Genomic DNA, 8,868 nt, shown 5'->3' on the forward strand with positions numbered 1-8,868 from the left:
AATTTTATTAAAATGATCAATTTAATCAATCAATTAACATAGGTACACCATTGATGACCTATTAACATTCTAATAGTTCTCAATTAAATATTACTAAGTCTCACTATTAAAATATCTAAGGTCATTATTCAAGTCATGAGAGTACAACTTGTCATCTTCGATATACATATGCCACAACTTTGCTAGAGGAATGATATTAGTATATCAATTGAAACTTTATCACATAACTTAGTTATTAATTAAATATAATTAACTCTAATTAATTTAATTAATAATTAGATATCCATGGCAACGTTCCAATTAATATCAGTTGACTAATAACTAACTATAATTTTGTAAGTTAAAAGTCAACTATAATCTGGTATACAAATATTCATATTCATAGTTCAATAATAATAACTTGTTAATATTTAATAACAAGCTATATTGAGAATCTTATTAATAAATCTATAATGACCACATTCATGTTTCTTTCACTGAATACTAATATTCCATTGATAAACCAATTAAAACTCTATTATGAATTAAATCTAATTAATTCTATGATTAAATTAACTAGTAGCTATGTCAATAACTACATGATTATCAGTTGATAATAGTTTCGTTCATTAAGAGTCAACTATGTATTATTCCATCAATGTTCAAATTATTACTTTACTAATAAAAATTATAATAAATCCCCAATATTAATATCTCAACTAAATACCTGCTATGTTGGTTAATAAATAGATTAAATATACTTCTTTTACTATTAATTAATCTTAATTAAATTTGATTTGTTAATAAATCATATAAAACTAATCCATAAAAATAAGATTCTACTAAGGGAAGATTGCAATAATATTTTTAATTCATTCCATGCTTTGATATATATTATTTTTGTGAAGTTTAAGCATAAAGAACTCTTGATTTTGAGAAATGAAGAAATATCTGTCTTTGAATAAAATAGTCTCAGTACAAGAGACATATCTCCCTAATGAACAGTTGGATTGGGCTAAAATTTAAATATGTTGGAGAGGGCCAAGTTTTGCCAATTTTAACTAGAGCAATCGAATAAATTTGATAACGATAAAAAGTTATGAATGACTAAGTTCAGGTCTGTCCAAGGGGCAGTGACAGGACAGTCTATGATGAATTAAGAATTTCTCCTAAAAGGTAATTGTTCTCTAAATTTACCCATTCATCCATCTAATAGGTTTGTCCGTACACATCTGAAAATATAATTTGTCAGAAAGATTACATCTAACCATTCAAATTTTCAATTTAGAATTTCTATTTTAATTTCAAATCTTTTCTATCTAATTTCACAATATAAATTTGAACCCAAACCTGATTCAGATCTAATTTCTTCCTTAATTGGATCTAGGGTTTTCTATTGTTTTCTTTGCAACCAAATAACATACATATCTAGAATCCAATTTCAAATTGCAGATTCAATCACAAATAGTATTCTTGACACATATAAAAGACACAATGAAGACAAGAAGAGAAAGAGTGCAAATAAATTATGTGATTATCATGAGTGCACTTGGACACTGACGCTAATTTTTCACGCCTCAGAAGTCCATAAAAAATCTCTTCCTTTTCGAACATTCGCAATTTCTCCAAGATCCAAGCCAACCGAAAACTTCCAAGTGACTAGAAGTGCTTGAAGAAGCATAGAATCATGTAGAAACATATGAGCATGTAGAGGCATATGAACTTCTTAAATGCGCGTAAGCTTTGAAGCTTGTCCAAACACACTAGGAGAGCCTCTATTTAAAAACCTCTAAGATGCATGTAGAATGTCTCTAAAAATAACTAGAAGGTAAGCATGACAACTAAGCATGAGTCTTCTCCAACCTTCTAGATGAGTCATAAGGTTGTAGACACCATGTGCTCAAATAAAATGCTAATTCCTAAGTGTAGACAACTTGTACATTCTTAGAGTGCAAACTCATGTGTTGTCTACATGACACCAGTCGAGAATTTGCAAACTCCTACGAGAGTAAAATAATATATATTTTACTCTTTTCAATTTAATTTATTTATTATTAAATCTTATGCACTAACTTTAATAATTCCACTTATTCTTATCTTAATATATTTATATTTTAATCATGTGCACACATCATGCAACCTTTAATCTTTTAATAATTTTAAATATATTTTTCACTTTTAAATTTATTTTCAAAACTTAATTGCTAAAATATTTATTAACTTTAATAATAATATTATTTAGTCATTTATTTAAAAATGAACTCCAAATATATTATTATTAAAATAAATATTGTCACATTCGCGTTTCAATCCCTTGTTTTTTCAAGATTTAAACGTATAACTTTTATTCGTAAATTTAATTATTTTATTTAATTAATTTTTCAATTAATTAAATAAAATAAATATTAAAATATCATATTAATTTTTTATTAAATTAAACCATTAATTAAATCTTTTAATTAGGCTTAATTAATAGAAAATACATCAAAGACTCATACGAAAAACCCATCATAGCGAAACACATACAAAATCAAACCAAGGGTTAATATCACAAATTATGTTATCTAATGTATTCAGAGGGTACTCAACTGAGATACTTGTCCTAATTTCCAATTATGACAAATGGCTTAAAGGGTTGGGATTTGGACTTGAGAATTTATCTCCCCTCTCTTATCATTGAGATGATGTGATAGGGTATGCTCATCCTGGCAATTCAGGGAAGTTGATACCCAGTACCTGCAACCTACATAAAAATCAAGCATGTACAAGCACAATATATAGTAAACTAAACGGACAATGGTAGGAAGTGGTGCATCATGTATATCTTGACTAGCAGGTGACTAGGACTCCCTTCCTTAACCACATCAGACAAGCCATACATAAGAACAAACACGCACACCATACACATGCAAGTATGGGGCAAGTATCCATAAGAAAACACATATGATAATAAATCATCTAACTAATCATCATCAGTAACTGAAATCATTGAATAATAATAATCATGCATACATTAAATGTAAAGTCTAAGTGATCTCATCACATAATAAACTGAATCCATAGCACAATATCTGATAGTCTCAAACAATGCTGCTAACCATCAACATAAAATTAGTCCTAAAAGAGTTTGAAAATGACAACAAAAATGTGGCCTAGGGGTAGGCACTACATCCACCCCCCCTGGAATTAGGCTTACTCCTAGAAGCTTGCAAGAATGAAAAACTAAGATACTCACATTGCGGGTCTCATTGAATCCTTTCCCCTGTAAGAGGATATGACTCCATTGAGAACACTACAATACACTTAGAGTAATATGATTTTGGTTTAATGATAAATTGAAAACCATATTGATCCAACATTCATTTTTTTATCAACTACTAAAATAGATCCCCTAATATATTCTAAACAAGAGCAACTTAATGCTTGCAAAGGCAATAAAAAGCATATTACCTTACAACATAGATAAAAGATACATGTTTTGCAACTAGAATAAGTTTCAATTTTCAGTTTTGCCTTCTTTTAGGTTTTTAGTAGAATTTTCAGTTTTGAAAGCTAGGTGTTGAAGTATGAAAAATATGCAAGTAATAGTTTTATGTACTATTTCAGTTCACCTAGTTTCAAGTTTTAAGTTTGAGAGAGATACACATGATACTTCAAAGTTTTTTTTGTTCAACTTGTTGATGACTAGTGGCATTCCAACATACCCAGAGCTCTCAATGTTGAAACTTGAGCGTTGATACCAAATGGAATGCCCCACCAAGGGATCCAAAGAATTTCACTAAGTTTGCCAAACAATTTTATTATTATTTAAAAACGTGAATGTAAAACCATTCATATCATTTGTGGAAGCAATAGTAACATTCAATTGAAAGTAAACATAACATACATACATAACATGTTACATTCTCTAAAGATCCCTTAACATTGAATTACATCTAGATTAACCATTCATCTAACATCACATCCTTATGAAATAACAATAATACATCCAGCATTCTCAAACCATATACAAGTGTCTTTTTTGTAATTGCATTTAAGATTGCTCAATCATCCTCTATACATGTTACAAGGTATGAAAAGCTTAAAAGAATATACATTCATGTAAATAAAGTACAACATCATACTAACTCTATTTCATAATACAATTAAAGTAGATGAAACCACATATCAGACATGATACATCATCACAAAAGATATAAACATCCATCATAAAAGATAACCATATATCACAACATAACTAACTAAGTGCATAGTTCCTCCCAATAGTAAATAGCATCATTAGACCATCGTGGATCTAGCCATCCCTCTATGCTTAACATTCCAAAGCATCGAAGAGATCATCAATATTATTATAGTAGGAATGTCACTCCTAAAATATCTTAATAACATGCAAAGTAAAGCATAAGATAACATCATCTAACATATGCAAATCATCAATACAAGAAACATACCAATAAATACATCTTTCATAAGGTATATCATCTATCATAATGATCCAAGAACATAATGAAGATAAATACCAACCAAGAATGCTCCAGCCATAGTGTCTCAGATGGATCTCAAATGATAAGAGTTGAAAAATACTACCACTTGACTGTGTGGAACCTAAGTGGTCCACTCCCACCGTGTTGAGGAGAAGATCGCAAGTCTCAAATAGGCTATCAAACTACAAAGCATAAAAATATTTTCAAAGTCCGGGAATCCTAAAAGTATAGTAACTCAAAGGTTCCAAATACAAAATTGACATCTAATTTCCAGAGGCATACAATAACATGTAGGAAACCTACTCTGCAAGCGAGAAAGTGTCATCCCATATATCATGTACAAGTTACCCCGACAGTTAGCTAAACTCCACAGGTCCATACTGATCCTCATGCGGCCACTAGTATCCTCTCATTCTGACAAGGCATACTATGGAATCCAAGGTCACAACCATGCGTTCTCTCTACTCCCATCCTAGTCTGTACAAGCACTCGAGGCATGGGTGTGAACCAAAACAATTACCTTTTTAGGTTCATTTAATCCCCATTTAGTGTGTAAATGTTATCACTTATTAACCAAACTTATAATGAGTTACCCTAGCAGCCACTTAGGGCCCTGGCCCCCATTGGAAGCCACTTCCAAACACTACAAGTAGATAACCTACCCTAAGCTCATGAAATCATAAATTACCACAGTCCTGTACAAGAAACTGTAAAAATACCAAAAGGTAATCCATAAAAAGAATCAACAAATATCCATGATGAAAGCATCAAATAAACACAATAAAAATCATCAAATCTCCATGAGCATCTAAAAAGCATCCATAAAAAATCATGACCACAAAAGTTCTCTATTGGAAACTGAAGGCATCACTGATAATCATAAGTATTCATTGGTTCTCAATAACCAAAATATATGTCAAAATCAATCACCATATCAATTGGTTCTCAATAAGAAACCAAGAATATCTCAAAATCATACTGATCGAAGACTCCAAATTGTTGAGTCAAAACATATCACAACGTGACATCATCAAGAAATAAATCAATATTTTAGTTCCATCATGGCGATTAAAAAATAATCCAAGGATAATTGATCAATGACTCTAAAATGATTAGCTCAAGTGTCTCATTCATATGAATCTCAACTATAACAATCAGTAATTACAAACATCTCATAGAGCATTCCATCACATAAACATGGTTGGGTTTATAAAGATCAAGACCAAATAAGATCAACATGCCATCATATTCGCATAACCCCCAAGCCTTTGGTAACAACCTAAGACTAGTTAGCAATCTAGTCAACCCAAAACCCAAAACAAGATGCATAGAGAATACACAATCCAAACACATGTTTTGGTTTACTAAAATCACATAATTGAATTAAGTGTATAGCTTTAGTTTTTATTTCAAGTATACTTCAAGTGTCTAAGTTTAATCCTTTGACCTACAAGTCAACCCATTTGTTTCCCGATTGCATTATTCTTTCCATCATTAAAATAATATTTTAAAAATAGCTAAAAGATAAATATTAAATCATTTGACACTTAATAAAATCATTCACTTTATTTTTCCAAGATCAATGTTATAAATTGAATGACTCTTCTTAATGTTACTTCAACTTTTAACATAAATCAAGGATCATTATTCATCTAAATTATAAGAGAGACAATCACTAGTCTTCGAATAAGAAGATTATAACTTTATTAAAATGATCAATTTAATCAATCAATTAACATAGGTACACAATCCATGACTTATTAACATTCTAATAGTTCTCAATTAAATATTACTAAGTCTCACTATTAAAATATCTAAGGTCATTATTCAAGTCATGAGAGTATGACTTGTCATCTTCGATATACATACTGCACAATTTTGCTAGAGGAATCGATATTAGCATATCAATTAAAAATTTATTACATAACTTAGTTATTAATTAAATCTAATTAAATCTAATTAATTTAATTAATAATTACATATCCATGGCAATATTCCAATTAATATCAGTTGACTAATAACTAACTATAATTTTGTAAGTTAAAAGTCAACTATAATCTAGTACACAAATATTCATATTCATAGTTCAATAATAATAACTTGTTAATATTTAATAACAAGCTATATTGGGAATCTTATTAATAAATATATAATGACCACATTCGTCATTCTTTCAATGAATACTACTATTCTCTTGATAAATTAATTAAAACTCTATTATCAATTAAATCTAATTAATTTTGCGAATAAATTAACTAGTAGCTATGTCAATAACTACATGATTATTAGCTGATAATAGTTTCGTTCATTAAGAGTCAACTATGTATCATTCCATCAATGTTCAAATTATTACTTTACTAATAAATTTTTTATAATAAATCTCCAATATTAATTTCTCAATTAAATACCTCCTATGTTGGTTGATAAATAGATTAATTATACATCTTCTACTATTAACTAATCTTAATTAAATTAGATTAGTTAATAAATTATATAAAACTAATGCATAAAAATAAGATTCTACTACGGGAAGATTGAAATAATATGCTTAATTCATTCCATGCTTTGATATATATTATTTTTCTGAAGTTTAAGCATAAAGAACTCTTGGTTATGGGAAATGGAGAAATATCTATCCTTGAATAAAAAAATTTCAGTACGAGAGCCATATCTCCCTAATGAACCGTTGTATCGTGCTGAAATTGAAATATGTTGGAGAGGGCCAAATTGCACCAATTCTATCTAGAGCAATCAAATAAATTTGATCACGATAAAAAGTTATGAATGACTGAGTTTGGGTCTATCCAAGGGGCAGCGACAGGGCGGTTTGTGATGAATTAAAAATTTCTCCTAAAAGGTAATTGTTCTCTAAATTTACTCATTCATCCATCTAATAGGTTTGTCCATATGCATATGAAAATATAATTTGATAGAAAGATTACATCTAACCATTCAAATTTTCAACTTAGAATTTCTATTTTAATTTCAAATCTTGTCTATCTAATTTCACAGGATAAATTCGAACCCAAACTCGATTCAGATCTAATTTCTTCCTTAACTGGATCTATGGGTTTTTTTTTTTTTTTTTGGAACAAAATAACATACATATCTAGATTCCAATTTCAAATTGTAGATTCAATCACAAAGAGTATTCAGACACATATAATAGAGACGATGAAGATGGGAAGAGAAAGAGTGCAAATAAATTATGTGATTATCATGAGTGCACTAGACATTGATGCTAATTTGCTACGCCTCAGAAGTCCATAAAAAATTCTTTCCTTCTCCAACATTCACAATTCCTCCAAGACCCAAGCCAACTGAAAACCTCCAAGTGACTAGAACTGCTTGAAGAAGCATAGAAGGCTGTAGAAACATATGAGCATATAGAATCATATGAGCTTCTCAAATACATGTAAGCTATGAAGCTTGTCCAAACACACTAGGAGAGCTTCTATTTAAAAGCCTCTAAGATGCATCTAGAATGTCTCTAGAAATAACTAGAGGATAAGCATGACAACTAAGCATGAGTCTTTTCCAACCTTCTAGATGAGTCATAAAGTTGTAGACACCATGTGCCCAAATAAAATGGTAACTCCTAAGTGTAGATAACTTGTGCATTCTTAGAGTGCAAACTCCTATGTTGTCTACATGATAACTCTCGAGAATTTGCAAACTGCTATGTGAAAAAATATTAAAATAATGCACAATCATTAATATAATATTTACTTTACTCTTTTCAATTTATTTTATTTATTAATAAATCGTATACACTAACTTTAATAATTCCACTTATTCTTATCTTAATATATTTATATTTTAATCATGTGCACACATCATGCAACCTTTAATTTTTTCATAATTTTAAATATATTTTCCACTTTTAAATTTATTTTTGAAACTTAATTGCTAAAATATATATTAGCTTTAATAATAATATTATTTAGTCATTTATTTAAAAATGAACCCCAAATATATTATTATTAAAATAAATATTGTCACATTCCAAATTTAAACTTATAACTTTTAATTTCAAATTTAATTATTTTATTTAATTAATTTTTCAATTAATTAAATAAAATAAATATTAAAATATCATATTAATTTTTCATTAAATTAAATCATTAATTAAATCTTTTAATTAGGCTTAATTGCTAGAAAATACATCAAAGACTCATAGAAAAAACCTGTCATAGCAAAACACATACAAAATCAAACCAAGGGTTAATATCACGAATAATGTTATCCAATGTATTTGGAGAGTACTCAACTCAGATACTTGTCCTAATTTTCAAATAGGACAAATGGCTTAAAGGGTTGGGATTTGGACATGAGAATTTATCTCGCCTCTCTTATCATTGAGATGATGTTATAGGGTACACTCATCTTGGAAATTCAGGGAGGT

The sequence above is a fragment of the Cupressus sempervirens genome, chromosome 10 (genome assembly GCF_028749045.1).
Source record: "Cupressus sempervirens isolate cs-2001-9-10 chromosome 10, ASM2874904v1, whole genome shotgun sequence".
NCBI classification, from domain to species: domain Eukaryota; kingdom Viridiplantae; phylum Streptophyta; class Pinopsida; order Cupressales; family Cupressaceae; genus Cupressus; species Cupressus sempervirens.